Genomic DNA, 17,983 nt, shown 5'->3' with positions numbered 1-17,983 from the left:
AAACAAGGCATGATGGAATTGTGGCCCTAGTGTAACATGTATCCTTGGCATCAAAAATTTCTTTGAGCCCACATTGTCATAGGCATGCCCTGTGCATCTGTTTTCCCACACATTTTGGGCCATTACTTGCACATGAACGCCAACAACGTACATGTGCAAGATGGTAGGCTGTAAAGAGATTGTCGATTTGCTTGGCCAAGGGTGGGACGTTGTGGAGGGGGAGCACAAAGGAGAGATTTTCAAGTGCAATGTATGAGCTCGTACCACTTTGTGTACTCGTTTCTGTTACAAGTGGTGGATGAGGAAGAAGGGCGCATGGATACCCTTATTACAAGCTCAAGAGGAGGTTGTAGAGCCTATATATCTCTCTATAGGCCTACCTAATGTGGGGGTAGAGATTTTCCAAGCAAGTAAGCAATTGGAGCCTTTTGAACGTCCGTGATCACCTACGCATTTTGGTATTTGAGGGAATCAATAATGCTTGCTTCAATGTGCAGGGTAGGAAGGTAAGGATTGTTTAAACCTCTGTATTTATTCACCCTTTTCTGGAGTCACTTACTGTGTTTGGTGTTTGGATAGATTGGAAGGAGGATGGAATCAAACACCAAGATGTCCTTGGATTGGGGGATGGATGATGTTGCCTTGGTTTAAAGAATCTAAGCTATGAGTATCCACCACTGGAGCAATTTTGTAATATCCCTCCACCAAAGTTTTATATAAAAAAATATTTTCTAAGATACTTTTGTTGTATGGTTTCTTAAAGAGGTTGTTTTGTCTTTTAAAAAATCAACGTTTTTTTCATTTTTTTTGGTCCAGTGTGAAATGGCCGCTATCTTGTATAAATAGTACTTTGAAGGCCTTATGTGTCATTTTTCACTCATTCTCAAGAGCATGAGGCACCTTCACACTCGAGCTTCAAAGGACATGGCTGCCTACAAATGCTTCATGGACTTCCTCTGTGAGAGCGAGTTTCCAAAGGCCACACACTTGCACATAATGTTCACTCATGAGATCGATTAGATCTCCACACTCCGCCTCCATGAAGAATTATTTGTGGACACATTATCTTACATGGACACCCACATCAAGCCGCACTCTGTCTCCTTGGCCACTGATGATAGATTTTGGGTGCCCTCCAACCTCCTAGAGTACATCAACCACAACGAAAGGCCCTTCCAAAAGTGGCTCAAAAGAAGCAATGGCAATGAAATCTGGACACTTCCTAGAGCTTGACAAGAAGCAAGTATGCAAGCTCAACATAGGTGCCATTGGCCATTGCTTCCTATCATGGCTGGCCTACTTTGTTTTCTTCCTTTTAGAAGGAGAGGAGGAAGAGGAGGTCCAAATGCCGCACAACTATCCCTTGGAGGATTCATCCATGACAAGGAAGATCCTTAGAGTGCAGTGCACACAGGTGTAAGTGAAAGTATGATCGTCTCGCAAAATAATTTCCAAAAGGTACGCTGGGGCTCGCAGAAAATCCGTGCCGCTTTGAGGCTAGTGGAAGTGGCATAACAATTGAAGATGAAGATGACTTTGCCCCCCTTCCTAAGATAGAGATTGACTCTCTATGTTTGGTTGTGGTAGGGGGGAGCTTTTCATTTTTTTGCATGACATTGAAAAGTCATGTGGCCTCCACGTGGATGAGTACTTGAGCATGCTCAAGGTGAAGGCGGAGTTCCCATTGGATGAATCTAACAGAGGTAACATGGAGGAGAGCCTCCTCCCACTCATAGACTCGATGGAGGAGACGATGGTCATTGCTCTAGACACAGCCAGGAATGCAAAGCAAGAAAATGTCACCAAGGAGGAGTTTCAAGCAGCGCAACAAAGTGTATCCCGTGCAATTGAGCCTTGGACACCAACTCCATATCAATCTAACAAAATCGGTAATGAGGCATGACTTCACGGTCCTTGAAACCAAGGGGGACTCCAAAAGCCGCAACAAAATTTGCGCCATAGACTCCCGGTGCTCTACAAACACCCAGCCATTTGAAAATATAATTGGTCGTGAGTTGTAGTTTTGAGAGACCAAAAAAATCCTTTAAAAAAAATCCAAATCTACCACCAAAAGAATCTTTGACGTGCCCAATAAAGTAGAACTTTAAAAAGAGACTTTTTTGCTAAAACATACTTGCAAGTGATTCATTCGCTAAATTAAAAATTTGCCAAATTTTTCACTATTTGATGTCTAAGTACAAGCCTATCAACTACAAAATCTTAGAATATTTCAAACAAAAAAACATGACACAAAAGTTGCATTAGAGACTCACAACAAAGAGCTTCACTTTGAATACAAAATTATTGCTATCGTTACTAGAAAGCAAAATATAACTACTTTTACCGCACAACTTCAATGTCATGATTAAATTAATCTTCATTGAAAGTCTAATTACAAGACAATTACTATAAATGCTTCAATAGTGACAACATTTGACCAATTTTTTGAACCAATCTCAAAACGCAAGCTCCTCAAAAAGATTTGTGATGCTAGTTTTAAATATAAACAAACATTGTTCAAAACACTCTCAAAACCTAGAAATCCTTGAACACCCCCAATGAGGATTTAAATACCAAAAATTGTTTGAAACTACAAGTGTCTAAATCTATTCTAGCACAGGAAATTCCTCCTCTTCACATGACTAACTTCTTCATTAGTTTGCTCGCGTCCTACAATGAGTGGTGTTGATTCCGTAAGAGGAATATCAATATCCACAGTATGTGGATCTTCATAAGGCTCAAGATCTACAAATTGCATTTCATCATCATGAGGTCCAAAAGGGAGGCTGAGGTTCTCCAGACGCATCCACCACTCTTGGGTTTGCTGCCATGTTTTTCATTCCAACCTCTTGAAACTCGTCCGACAATTCTTTCATTGCAATGACTCGTTGTTGAATAAAACAAACTTGAACTAGATCTAGCTCAACAGCAACAATATTCCTTCCCTTTTTAGAAGCACTAATAGTGGTTTTGTTCCTAAGAAAAAAAGAATTAACATGGTAAAGCTCACTTAAATAAGCAATATAAAATATGTAAAAAGTTAAGGTTGCATGATTACCTGTCCTCGCAAAAAGATCCATGATCCACTCTCCTTTTAAAGATAGAAGCTCAATTAAATCCATCATCAAAAGTTGTGGTTTTTGATAAGGATTCATGATCTCATTTGAATCACCAGAAAGATCCCTAAGCTTTCAACACATACCTGGTCTATCAAAAATATTTGTTCGGTTAGGTTTCAAAGCAAAATTAAAATTTTCTTTATTGTTCAAACCCGCAGGAGACCAGAAACCAATGGTAGCAAACTCAGCAGCAAAAGAAAGTCTGTCAAGCTTATAGCCTTTGATGTTAGGCTTTGTCCTACAAAAGAAAAATTTAGGCTTTGACTTAAGCTTTTATAACTTGTAAAAGAATCCTTGAAATTTAACATACCATATGCATAGTTGATGGACCATTTGATTGTCAACGAATGCTTTCTGCTGCAGTAGAGATTTGATCATGAGCATGAAAAATTACCAATGCCCATGATTCAGCCATTTGTTGTGACCTTCTTGAAAGCGTCAATGACTATTTTATATGCACTTACACTGTACTTTACTTTGTCGTGTATTGAGTGTGGTACCTTAAATCCATACGAAGCATCAGCAATGGCTAAAGTAAAATGTTGTGTAGTCATAAACGATTACATGTTCTCTACGCATTTCTTCAAGAATATCTTTAGGAATTGGCTTCAAAGTGTCCTCATTCCCTGTTCCTTTGCCCTTTTGACTTCTAGGTGGGAGCTTTATTTTTTACCCTTTGATTTTAACTTCCTCCCAAAGCTTGAAAATGTCTTCTTGTAGATCCCATATCTCTCCATCACAAAAGGCCAACCAAAAGAAATTGTCATGACTTCGAACATTTGTATTTCCAGAGCGTCCAGCTTTGCTTGACTTCTTTGTAACAAGGCCAACTTGATCGAAAAGCTTGATTTTGAAAGCTTCATCAACTTTATGACCTTGCTGAATATGATTGATCCACTCGTGAAAAAATCTTATCTTTTGTAAGAAAGACATGGATAGTCGCATCTCGGAATCAATGTTGTGATCAAGGGCAAGTAGCTTTGCATGATCATCACTTAACCCAGTATAGACCCATGCTAGGGTTGTCTTATAGCTCTCTACATGAGGATACTCAGCACATAACTCTTTTTTAGCAATGAGAGAGTGAGTTCCCTCCAAGACAAAGTATTTGTATTGATTAATTTTTGATCCCTCAAAACTCTCTTTGTTAACACAAGAAGACTTATCCAAGAAGACTTATCACAAGAACAAGAAGGGGTAAAACATTTGTTGTTGGTTTCTCCTTCATCATTACTTTAAGATTACTCACATATCTAGGGACATGTGAGTAATCATTACTTTAAGATTACTCACATTTGTTGTTGGTTTCTCCTTCATCATTACTTTAAGATTACTCACATGTCCAGGGACAATGGTTCAAACTTCTAGTGGTCTCTTATTTGAAACAGGATCCAATGGAGGATGTTCTATGTTAGACACTAGTAAAATTAAGGGTCTCTCATCAACCATATGAAACCTTTTGGCTTTATTTCTTATGGTATTAAGACCAGAAGATCCTGAAGGATCTGACTTTGGAGCTCCAGGTCCAGAAAGCAAAGTATCACTCACATCTTGAGACTTTGACTTAGAAGTGTCTTCAAGAACTTTAACATCTTCCTCTGAGTCATCTATGTTTGTACCTTCATTCTCTTCACAATCAGAATCATCAATGGAGTGGTTGGTATTGTACAAATTGTCATGATGCTCTTGAAATGCTTCAGAACAAGACTACATAAAAAAAGGAAAAATCATTCTAAGTACAAGAGGATTTGAAGACTTGATAGAGTGAACTTAAAAGTAAGAACCAAAGCGTAACTTATGTTATAACCATCTCTGTGTATACTAGAATACATGGTAAACTCATTAAACCATACATAAAAAGTAAGCCAAACTTCCTTCTTTTGCTAAAATTCATTCAAACTAAACAAGACAAACTTCTTGTATACTAGAATGCATTCTAGCATATGCTAGAGTAGACAAACTTCTTGTATAATAGAATACATGCAAACTAGACTTGACTAGACCTCTAAGTGTTTCAAGATATGAGCTAGAAAGACAAGAATTAAATAGACTAAAAAATAAAGAAAAGTTCTCAACGTATTCTAGAATACACAAAGACAAGAAGTTTTATGAACTACGCGTACACTAGAATACTTACAAACTAGACTAGATAAACTTCATGTATATTAGAATACATGTAAACTAGAGTTGACTAGACCTCTACGTATTCCAATATATGAGGTGGAAAGGCATGACTTAAACAAACTTGAAAAAGAATAACAGTTCTCTACATATTCCAGAATACACAAAGATAAGAAATTTTTTTAACACTAATGAAAAAAAGGTCAAGAGAAAGACATCCATACCCGTTTGCGAGTAATCATTGCATCTTTAAACTCTTGTTGGGTAGAAACAAGATTCATCTCTTCAAGCCGAAAATCTGTAGAGAAAACTCTAACTGCAAGAAACTTCCCTTTGTTATTGTCTACCAGATGATGAATGATCCCACGAGATATACTTTCTTTGACTTCAACAATGCGACCATAAGTTAAATACTTTGTATTTTCAGAGTAGTCTCCTTTTTCTTCAGCAATAGAAAGGAAAGGTGTGTTTGGCTCAACGATTGTCTTGTGCTTACCTACCATGCCAAAGTGAATTGTCCAAGCAAATCCTTCTCGTGCTTTACCTCTTGCACTACTCCAAAGAGTTGTAGCTTCGATGCTTGAAGACTTTTTCTGCTGACTGATGTTGAGTTAAAGGTGTGCTTCCTTGAGATGATGGAGGAAGTCCATGAGTAGCTAAAACCATTCTGCTTGATGGTGGTTGATCTTGTAACTCTGGAAAAACTGGTGAGCTGCTAAAAGTTGTCTTCTTAGCTCACTTGGATGCCTATCAGGATTTGGAAGAGTCACAGTCACTCGAGGTGCCTGCAAGTGAGGACTAATTGGAGCAGGTTGAGATCGGGAAGGTGTCAAGACTCTTGAACGTCCTGAGCCACCCACAGGGACAGATGCAGTTTCTTGATTACTTTTCTTTTGCTTCTTAGAAGTTCAAGCATCATGTATTAGTGAGGCTATCTTAATCCTAAATAAGACAATAAAAAATCATTATCTCATTGTTGCTTGCTAAGATAAACAAACAGAGACAAAATCGTATTTCTCATGAAAACATATGATTTGTTAAGTGAAACAACATTTAAGATTAGCAAACGTGTATGTAGGGCAAACAAACGAGAAAGACAAAAGTGAAAGAGAACAAATAGACATAGAGAGAGAGAGAGAGAGAGAGAGAGAGAGAGAGAGAGAGAGAGAGTTAACCTCCATGCAAGAACGGACCTAGATGTGTAACCAAACATGAGATAGGAATGTAAGAGAGAGAGCTCCTCAGCACAATAGAGATAAAGAGGGAGAGAGAGATGTATTCTAGAATACAACAGGTTGTTTTCCTCCAAAGATGTGTTTTGTAATTGAATTTCAACAAATGACTTTCTAGAGCTATGTATTCCAGAATACAACTCACAAGAAGCCTCAAAACATAATACAAAGATATAAAAGAGAGGAGAAAGCTCTAAGAGATGAATAGATCAAACCCAAAACAATTAGGACCCTTTTTTTATCACCAAAGTACTTACAGAACCTCTTTCTTGAACACAATTTGAGAAAATTTTACCCCCAAAATCTATCTTCTAGTACGTTGCTCTGATGGAGATTCTGACCGCTCCGTTGGCTTCAAAAAGGGGGGTAAAATTGTAGGACACCTGATCCAAATACTCCCGGGTCGCTCCTCCTCTGTTTTTTATGTTAAAACTACATTTTGCTGTTTTTTAGTCGCGTGCGTGCGCAATGCAAACTCGAGAGCTTTTGCTTTCTTTGCATGTCTTCTAAAATTAGATAAAAAGCAAATCCTTTTTGCATGAAGGTCTATTCTAATGGTTTACATTGAGTTTGGGTTATTGTAGAACACAGCTTGCCGAAGCCGTGTATTCTGAAATAATACAACTCAAGTGTAGAGAGAAGTTGTATTCCAGAATACAACTTGATGAAGCTGTGTATTCTGGAATACAACTCAAGTGTAGAAAGAAGTTGTATTCCAGAATATAGCTTATTGAAGCTCTGTATTCTAGAATACAACTCAAGTATAGAGAGAAGTTGTATTCCAGTATACAGCTTGCTGAAGCTGTGTATTCTGAAATACAACTCAAGTGCACAGAGAGAAGTTGTATTCTAGAATATAGCTTGTTGAAGCTGTGTATTCTGGAATACAATCTCAAGTATAGAGAAAATTTATATTTTTGAATACAGCTTGTTAAAGCTTCATATTCTGGAATACAACTCAAGTGTTGAGAGAAATTGTATTCCAAAATACAACTTGTACAAGCAATGGATTTTGGAATACATCCTCAAAGTGCATAAGTGTTAAATTTTTAAAAATGTGACTTCAAGCTTTGTATTCTAGAATACAAACTACTTAATACACAAGAAACATGGCAACTTATCGATTTTTGTGTTGTATTCCAGAATACAACACAAGAATTAGCTTTTTAAAAAATGAAGTCATTATAATTTTAAAAATTATTAGATTAAATCTTTATTTTATAAAATTTTATTTTTCAATCTCTTTTTTTCTTAATTTACATATCAAATCTTCTTTTTGGTATTTTTTTTGTATTTAAAAGACAAACAATTCTTTCAAAAAAAAGTCTATTTTTGAAATCACTTACCTCCTTAGATAATGTTTTTGTTTTTCTTCCTAGCCATAATTTCCTCGTAGCAAACTTTGAACCAACAAATGACAATGAAAGAAAAATTCAAAATTGTAGCAAATAACAAAGTAATCAAGAATATGCATACCTTACAGAATTAAACTCAAGAAAAATGCTCCAAATTTTAAAAAAACGCTCTTGTGGCTCTCTTAGCGCGGCAGACCCTTGGAATGTGTACTTAAAAAGGACTTCCTCTCATCTTTTAAGTCTCATTTTTTATAATAATTTTTAATTTTTAATATTTAAATTAATATTATTATTTTTGAATCCAACCATTAAAAGTAAGCTATTTGGATTTGAGATTACACTCCACTTTGTAGCTTAGACCGTTGTTTTTTAGAGAAACTTAGAGGTTTGAAGTTCCTAGTCATTGTTGCCATATATATAGGCAGTGATGTGTGTGAACACAATTAGGACCGCCGGGGCACTTTTTTCCTCTTTAGGAGGTTTTTTCCCCGGCTTGTATATACGCCCATCCTTCTAGGGCTAACTTATCTTTTGTACATTGACACAATCTAATACACTTTGTGTTGTGTGCATTCTTACTTCTTCTTCTCCAAGCTTTGTGTGCTTTCCTGCAACCCTAATTCTAATAATTGGTATCAGAGTAGGCATCGGCTCCTAGCAGGGATTTAGTATTCACGTGATCACAAGATTTTTTGTGATAATAGCACATGTGAACAAGTTATTCACATGTTCTCATGTTACCGTTCACAAAATAACAGGTCACTTGCTATTTGGAAATCCCTTAAAAGCTTGGCTACACATGGGAATAAGCTATTCACATGTTCTCATGTTACCATCTTCACATAATAGCAGGTTAGTGGCCACCTAAGAAGATTTTTTATGCCCGACAAAGATAATTTTTTTAGGCCCTTGTGAAAGCTTTGTGAATATAACATGTGATCACAAGATTTTTTGTGTTATTAACATATGTTATTAACATGTTCACATGTTCTCGTTTACGTCAGTGAAATCCCTGGCTCCCAGGGCTACACCGCCAGTACTCTTCGACTCGCGTTCTCTATTTGAGGTGAGCTTTCACGAGCGCTTGCAGGTCCATATACTCTGTAGAAATTGGATCTGAGGTCGTTTCGAGCTCCGTTTTTGCATTTCAAGTTCTGTACAGGTATTTTCGTCATTTTGTGTAGAAATTTTGACAGTGTAGTTTTCTGCAAAACAGGCAAACGTATTCTATTGTGGGCCGTGCTACATAGCACGAGTTGTTTTCTGTTCAGTCTTTGCTTCATTACAGGTAGCTTTTGCATCAGTTTCAGTCAGTGGCCATGGCTGATAACAGCAATGATGTATTTCTCATGTTGTCTGCTGAAGACAAACTGGATGGAGACAGCAACTACCCACTTTGGGCATACATGATGCAGCATGTTTTGGTTGCAAAAGGAGTGTGGAACATTCTGCAGGGTATGGATGTACGTCCAAGTTCTATGGATGTAGGATCTGTTGAGGATGTTGCAGGTTGTAGCAGCTCTATTGTTGCTACTGTTTTACCCACTGCTGAACAAGCTCGTTGGGATGGTAAAGATGCGCAGGCTCATGCCTTGATTGCACTTTCTGTCAAACGTAACATCACCCCACATATTCGTTCAGCTAAAACAACAAAACAGGCTTGGGATATTCTAGCTGGTTTGTATGCAGGTCGTAATAACGAGGCAAAAATCTCTTACCTGCGTAAAGAGCTAGAATCAAAGATTATGCAGGAAGATAATGAAATGAATGTTTTTCTTGCTAAGATTAAAGATCTCAAGGAACAGTTGATTTTTGCAGGTGAGATTATTCTTGATCATTCTCTTGTGCAGACTGTTCTTGATGCTTTACCTGAGTCATATCAGACTTTTGCTTCCACGTGGAGACTTGTTTACTGAGGATAGACCTGATGTTGTCAAGTATGATACTTTAGTCAACAAGCTCTTGCAAGAAGCGCAGTCCAGGCAAAACAAGGCTAGGCAGCGTTGATGAGGCATTTATTGCTGCCCACCAGTAGAGAAGAAGTGGTAAGGCAGCCCCCTCCACTGTTTCTTCTCCTATTAGTAGATCTGCAACTTCTTCTCCTTCCACAGGTAGCAACAATAAGTCTGAGAAGGCTCTTGATAAAGGCAAGAAAAAGACCAGGTGCAACTATTGTAAGGCAAATGATCATGTCATTAAGAATTGCCCTAAGCTAAAGGCTAAAGAGGCAAAGAAGAAAGAGTCAAATGCAGCCACAATAGCGGATGCTTCTACAAATGCAGATTCTGTAAATGTTGTGCAGGATACAGAATGGGTGTTTAGTGTGTATTGCCAGTATGACCCATCTGTACATGATGCATGTTTGGCAGTTTTTGTTGACTCTCATGTTTGGTATTTTGACAGTGGTGCTACAAAGCACATTACCTCGCATCGTGATATGTTCACTTCTCTCTTGAGGCTGTCCCTAATGGGAATACTGTCACATGTGCCAATAATGCTTCTTACCCAGTGAAGGGCATTGGTAAAATTATGCTTACTGCTGCAAATGGCAGCGCTTTCACACTTTCAGATGCTTTGTATGTGCCAGGGATAAAGAAGAATCTATTGTCTATCTCTGCGCTTGCTAGACTTGGACTTGTAGTCAAATTTGTGGATGACAGATGTACTGTGTTTGACTTCTGGTGATACGATTATTGTATCTGGCACCTTGTTTCGTGGGCTGTATAGGCTCGATTCTTATGACAAGTGTGTGGAAGATTTAGCAAATGCAATTTCTGACGAAAAGGCAGTTTCAGATGCAAAACTATGGCATGCTCGTTTTGGTCATCTGAACTTTGCTAGTTTGCTGCGTTTACAGAAATTTGATATGGTTGCTTCATTGCCCCCTCTTGAGGCACCATTGAAACATGTTTGTGAAGGCTGTATTTTGGGCAAAATACAGCGTTCTACGTTTCCAAAGGATGGTTCTGTGCGGGCCAATCGCAAATTGCAACTTGTACATAGTGATGTATGTGGGCCTATGCAAACTCCGTCATTTGGTAAACACTTGTACTTCTTGACTTTCATTGATGATTACTCAAGGCATGCATGGGTATATCCACTGAAGGCAAAGTCCGAAGTGTTTTTGTGCTTCAAATAGTTTTTGCTTATGGTGGTTAAAAATGTATCCAATTGTAATGTAGGCACCCTCCATTCTGATCGAGGGGGGGAGTACATGTCTAAAGAGTTTGATGCATTTCTGGCTAGTCGTGGGATAAAACACCAATGTACAGTGCCGTATACCTCTCAGCAAAATGGTGTTGCTGAGAGAAAAAACAGGCCACCAATGTACAGTGCCGTATACCCCTCAGCAAAATGGTGTTGCTGAGAGAAAAAACAGGCCACTTATGGAGATGGCACGATGTATGGTCAAGAGCCAAGCTTTGCCACATGCGTTTTATCTTGAGGCCGTCATGTGTGCTGCATATGTACTCAACAGGTGTCCCACTAAGGCCTTGCAGTCTATTACTCCATATGAAGCTTGGCATGGCAGGAAGCCTTCTATTGGTCACTTGCGTGTCTTTGGTTGCTTGGCCTATGCTTTAGTGTCTGTGCAACAACGTAGAAAATTGGATGATAAGGCTGTCAAATGCATTTTTGTTGGCTACAGTGCTGAGAGCAAGGGTTACAGATTGTATCATCCACAGTCAAAGCGTATCTTGATTAGTCGAGATGTTTTTGTGGAAGATGCTGTGCAGCCTTTGTTATCATGTACCAAAGAGACAGGTGTAAGCTCACGGGATGTATTTGATACATTGTTGCCTCTATTTACAGGTGGGAATTCAAATGTAAGTCCTAATGAGGTAAATATTCAGCCTATGCAGATTTCAAACGACATCATAGATCAGCCTATTTCTAATGCAGATTTACAGGATGTAATTTATGAGGATAGGGCTGAAAATGAGCAGGCTAGAGGTATGCCTAAATGGCTAGTGCAAACCTTGCATGATAGTAAAATTGATGCACCTATGTCTAGTCGTACTCATTCAGGTTTTCAGCATGCCTCTTATGCATCAAATTGTTATGCTTTGGCTGTGTCTAGTATGTGTGAAGAGGAAGAACCTCTTTCATTTGATGAGGCACAAAAATCAGAAAATTGGTTGGCTGCAATGCAAAGTGAATATGATGCTATAATGAAGAATGGTACATGGTCTTTGTGATGGTCTTTGTGTGATTTGCCTATTGGTAAAAAGGCCATTGGATGTAAGTGGGTTTTTAAGTTGAAACGAAAGCCAGATGGCAGCATTGATCGCTATAAGGCTAGACTTGTTGCAAAGGGTTATGCTCAAGAAAAGGGCATTGATTTTGATGAGACCTTTGCTCCCACTTGTCGTATGACTACCATTCGTGGCATTTGTGCATTGGCAGCCCATAATGGTTAGAATGTACATCAGTTGGACATAAAGACTGCGTTCTTGAATGGAGATTTGCATGAGGAGGTGTATGTATCGCAACCTCGTGGTTTTGTTCAAAGAGGGCAGGAAAACAAAGTGTGCAGGTTGAAAAAGGCTTTATATGGTTTAAAGCAAGCTCCACGAGCTTGGTATGAAAAGATACATGCATATTTGACTGCACATGGTTTTCAGAATAGTCCAATAGAAAGCACTTTGTATGTTAAATGTGTGGATGATGTACATCTAATCATTTCTCTCTATGTCAATGACATGATGCTCACAGGACCAAATGAAAGTCATATTGCTGATTTTAAGGCTGATTTGAATGCCTCTTTTGAGATGTCAAATTTGGGACATTTGCATCATTATTTGGGGATACAATTTAAGCAGTGTGATGGAGGTATTGCTTTGTGTCAGACAAAGTATATTGAGACATTGTTGCGAAGATTTGGCCTTGAAGACTGCAAGCCTATTGCTACTCCAATGGTTTGAAGTTGAGTCTTCATGATGCTGGAGATCACTTTGATGTCACACTCTATCAGACAGCTGTTGGTTGCCTCATTTATGTATGCATTACAAGGCCGGATATTCAATTTGCAGTCTCACAGGTGAGCAGGTTTATGCGTAGCCCAGGGTCTCAGCATTGGAAGGCAGTAAAATACATCTTTTGCTACTTGAGTGGCACCATACATCTTGGGTTATTTTATCCCAAGGGGGGATCGTTGCCGCCAGATTTACATGCTTTTTTGGACTCAGATTGGGCTGGTTGCTATGACACAAGAGTGTCCATAAGTGGTTTTTGTTTCATGCTCGGTAACTCATGCATATCTTGGTTGAGCAAGAAGCAACCTTCTGTGGCCACTTCTAGTTGTGAAGCTGAGTACAGGGCAGCTTTCATAGCTACAGTTGAGTGTGTGTGGCTCAGACGGCTTATGGCTGACTTGGGTGTTAGATAGGAGTCTGCCACCTCTATCTTCACTGACAGTCAGAGCGCATTGGTAGTTTGCGAGAAACCCAGTTTTTCATGCTCGCACAAAGCACATTGAGGTGCATTATCACTATGTCAGGGAGAGACTCTCAGCAGGAGAGATCAACTTGGCCTATGTACCAACACAGGACAACCTCGCCGATCTTTTCACAAAGGCGCTTCCTCGTGAGAAGTTCCAAGCTTTCCGCAAAGCTTTGGGCTTGCTCCCCTTTGTGGATTGATCTACTTTGGGCTTGCTCCCCTTTGTGGATTGATCTACTTTGGGCATGGAACTCTCCTATACATGAGTGCCAGCTCTCGTTCACACCATCACTCCCAGGGGAGATTTGTTACCATATATATAGGCAGTGATGTGTGTGAACACAATTAGGACCGCCGAGGCACTTTTTCCCTCTTTAGGAGGTTTTTTCCCCAGCTTGTATATACGCCTATCCTTCTAGGGCTAACTTATCTTTTGTACATCGACACAATCTAATACACTTTGTGTTGTGTGCATTCTTGCTTCTTCTTCTCCAAGCTTTGTGTGCTTTCCTACAACCCTAATTCAACAGTCATGGCAGGGCAACAAAATTCTCTCTCTCAAGCTCGTTTTGCTCTTTTCAAGTGCCTGTATCCGTACTCACTCCTAAAAGTTTGAGCCAATCTATCAGTGATGATGATGTTACAAGCCCACTATTTGCTAATTTATCAAATTTTGATACCGATGTTCCAGTTTCTCCATCATTAGTTCAGCCTATTCGTGTGGAGACAACCGCTCCCTTGAGAAGAAAAGACAAGTTTTTGCATCTCAATGCATTAAGAGAGGCATGTAGGGTGTATTGTTGTTAAAAAAATTGCTTGAGGACACTTGGATTCAGAAAAATTAAGCAAGAACATGAAAACTTCTTTGATTTAAAACACACTCAACAGAATACAGCATTACATGGTTTTTTATTAAGGTCTGGAGAGAAGATAAAATATACAGTTTTCGGTACGATTGTGGTGTCAAAAGTGTTTTCTTCAAGTGTTTTGTTTAAGCAATCAGCAGATGCAAAAGATCTTAAAGCGGTTGTAATGGGTGGAAGAAGATTCACGGTCCTCATTTAGTACACGTGACACTCCTCAGCTGTGTTTTCTCAAGAGCTGGGTGGAACGATTTGTCACTTACAATGGTGAGCGCATGCCAAATTCAAAATTCACCCATTTGCCTGATAATTTTACAAAGGGAGAAGTTTACAACCTCTACGTGGAAACGTTGAAAGGAAGGAACATGTCATTTCTTTCATTAACTTCATTTCTTAGAGTTTGGAGACAATATTTTGCTGATGTGAAAATTCCCAAGAAAACTAGAATGGGGGTTTGTCAAATTTGTGCAGAGCTCAAAGCCAAAAGAGATGTTGCAAAGATATTTGAAGAAAAAGGTATGTTTGATTTGTGTTTTTTGTACGTTTTAATTTATGAATGAGAATTCCAAGTGGTATAATTTAAACTAGCTTTACATTGTTTTGAGTTTTTAGGTCCTATTCTACAAGCACTTAAAGCTCATCGAGAACAACAAAGTACAGAGCATCAAAAGCTGGCAAAGCATCGAAAGAAGTGCCTTGAGTAGAAAGAAATGTATTTGGGATTAGTCATAGATGGAATGGATCAAAAGAAGACGTTGATACCCCATTTTATGCATGCTCCAAAGAATTTGAAGGAAGAGAATTTCATACAACTACACGTTGTTGGAGCCCTCATCTTTAACGGCATCATGACGTCGAAAGTTTTTATAAACTTTCCAAATTTACACAACGACCCTAACTTGACCATCACCATAATTCAGCAAATAGTAAGTGAATGGCAAGGAGAATTACCTGGCACACTTTATGTGCAGCTAGATAATACGGCAAGGGAAAACAAAAATCAAATAGTGCTTGCTTATTTGAGTATGTTGGTGCAGCAGAAAGTTTTCAAAAAGGTCAAACTTGGATTTTTGTTGGTGGGTCACACTCATGATCAAATTGGATCAGATGTTTAGCAGGTTTTCAGTCAAACTTGCTAAGAAAAGTGCATTTGATCTTCCAGAGGTGTGCACAATTCTTAAAGAAGCTTATGATCCTACGCTAGAAATTCATGTTTTGAAAGGCACCTATGATTTTTGAGAGTTTGCAACAGGTGGAGATTTTGCAAGCCCTGCATTCGCTCAGCTTAATGACCATAGTTTTCAACATCAATTCAAAATAAAAGAATTAGAAGCTGAAACACATTTGTGGTGTAAGAAGTACTCTAACTCAGAGGCATGGCATCCTTAGGATGGTTTAAAGTTTTTACTCAATGTCCCAGAACGACAAATTCTTCAGGCAACAAAAATGCTTTTGGTATCAAGCATTGAAGCAGCAAAAGCTCAAAAAGAAAAGCGAGCCATCAATTATCAGCAATGTTTGATAGAAAGTAAAGAGACCATACAATCAGCACGTGTATTTTCCAGCTTGCTCACTTGGATGATGGAATACATTTTTTCATGAGCAAGAAATCTTGATTTAGGAAGTTCAAAGCAATTCAAGATCACTGATGTATCTGGAGCCCTTTCTTTGGAGGGTACAAGAACTTAAAGACTGTGATGTTAATATTCAAATTCCAAATCAACAAACAGAATTGCCTGAAGAATTGTAAACATTGGTGCATGGGGAGACTCGCAAAGCATATGTTGGTGCTAGAAGGACTAGCAACAACGGCTGTAAGAGAAGGAAATGTAAGAAGGAAATATTGAGGAGCTCATTGTAGGTGCAATGATTGTAGTGTTAGCAACAACAGATGATGAAAGCGGATGTCTTTTTTGGTTGGCAAAGGTACTTAAAGTCCTTGAGGAAAATGGAAAAGTAAGCTCAATTGAGGTCCACTGGTACAAGGTCAATGGAGATGATGCATTATCAGGAAAATATTATCCAGAGATGATTCGAGTAAATAAAAAGGAAAAGAAAGCAAATCGTAGTCAACGTCACGTGGATAGCCTAAGCATGGAGGATGTGGAAGTTCTTGTTTATGGTTTTACCTTGAAAAAGTCGAGTCATCTACGAGAACAAACCAAAAAACTTCTTCTAGAGAAAGTCAAAGATTTAACATGAGAGGCATAAGACCTCTCATTGTAACCAATTTTGTGGACATTATTATTTTATTGCAAATTGAGTATTTTTTTTCTCAAAAAATGTGTGATTTTATGAGCAACTCTATCATCTTTCAAAGTATTGAAGTGTAAAACTTGCACTTTTTAACAATTTTTTTGAGCTTTTTAGGAGCTCGTGCTCTTTTTGGTTTAAAAAATAGTGTTTTTTGAGATATTTTAGCATTTTCAAAAATGGGTTGTATTTTTGATGGTTTAGTTGTACTTTTAAATGGCTGGATGTTTACAATGTTCCTAGAAAACTGCAACGTCCTCATGCCGTCCGCTTGTGTTAGAGAGGGGTCATTACGTGGCCTCCCGCTTGTTAGCATGGAAAACTGAGCCTTGCTGATGCTATATGCAAAATTGAAATTGTCCTCGATCTAGGAGGCAAGGTTGTGCAAATCCCTGACTTCTAACTCCTGGGCTGAGAGGGCATCCTCATTAGGTTGGATGGGAACCTTAATAGAGAATAAGTATCGTGTGCGAGTTCGAAAGTGATGATTGTGCCCATGAGGAGTTCAGTGCTTGTATGCTCTCAAAGTGCTTGTACAAAATGGACAAAAAGAGAGAGGGTGCTCATTTATAGTGGCCAACGTAATCATTACATGAAACCCTAATTTTTAGAGAAATGTCACGTACCAGAAAAATAAGTTTTTAAACACAAAAGATAACATGGTTCCATATTAGGTAAAAAAGAACCATTTACATTCTCAATTATAACACCTGATTACATTCAATAGATAATATCCCCATAGATCAGCTACACATCAACCCTAGGCCTCATTCAAGTCTATAGGGACCCATACTTTACCAACTCTCCTATGTGTAACCCTTCATGCCGCGTGACATGCAGGTCTTGTCCCTGTCCTCCACCTTGTTGTTTTTTGACCCTTACTTTTCATTTTGGCAATTTGGCCCAATTTGGACATTCAAGCCCTCTCCCTTGAAAGGTTTCTTCCAAAGGTATAACGGAAGAACCAATCAAATATTTCTTTGAGATAGTTTGATCGAGTCCTGCCACCTCCATGTCTTGTGTTGTTGAAATAAACTCCCCTTGCACGGTAATGACTTTTCTTCATTCCTTGGGTGCTCCACATATCAAGCGAGCCATAGGCCTTCATGAAATATGCACCATGAGCATACAAGATGTGCTACAGATACCAAAGGTATAACGGAAGAACCAATCAAATATTTCTTTGAGATAGTTTGATCGAGTCCTGCCACCTCCATGTCTTGTGTTCTTGAAATAAACTCCCCTTGCACGGTAATGACTTTTCTTCATTCCTTGGGTGCTCCACATATCAAGCGAGCCATAGGCCTTCATGAAATATGCACCATGAGCATACAAGATGTGCTACAGATACCAAACAAAACCACCATTCAGGAAAAGTGCATTAGAAGAAGAAATCTGTTTTGCAAAACCTTACAAGCATTATATTACCATGTAATGCATAATATTCAATTCACCCCATGTGCGGACCATGGCTTCAATGAAGTTTTGCAACTCTGCTTGAAATTGTTCGGTTTTCGTCTGTTGTGCTGTTTTGACTCATCAACCGCACTACCTTATTGAAATTTGCCCACACTTGCTCACGCAAAACAACAATGTTT

At 38.7% G+C, this 17,983-nt stretch overlaps 1 protein-coding gene across 1 annotated transcript in view; it reads left to right on the top strand.

Moving 5' to 3' along the window:
- LOC147624218 (uncharacterized) overlaps positions 1-716 on the top strand; it is a 45,630-nt gene extending 44,914 nt beyond the window's left edge. Inside the window, exon 3 of the mRNA XM_086819169.1 lies at positions 580-716. The gene's annotated coding sequence lies outside the window, so the exon portion shown is untranslated. The remainder of the gene's footprint in view (positions 1-579) is intronic.
- Positions 717-17,983: the final 17,267 nt, after the last annotated feature.

This window comes from Cibotium barometz, chromosome 25 (genome assembly GCF_041138505.1).
Source record: "Cibotium barometz isolate CiBa-2024 chromosome 25, ASM4113850v1, whole genome shotgun sequence".
NCBI classification, from domain to species: Eukaryota; Viridiplantae; Streptophyta; class Polypodiopsida; order Cyatheales; family Cibotiaceae; genus Cibotium; species Cibotium barometz.
The sequence above is the reverse complement of the archived record's forward strand: the minus strand, read 5'-3'. Positions and strand labels throughout refer to the sequence as shown.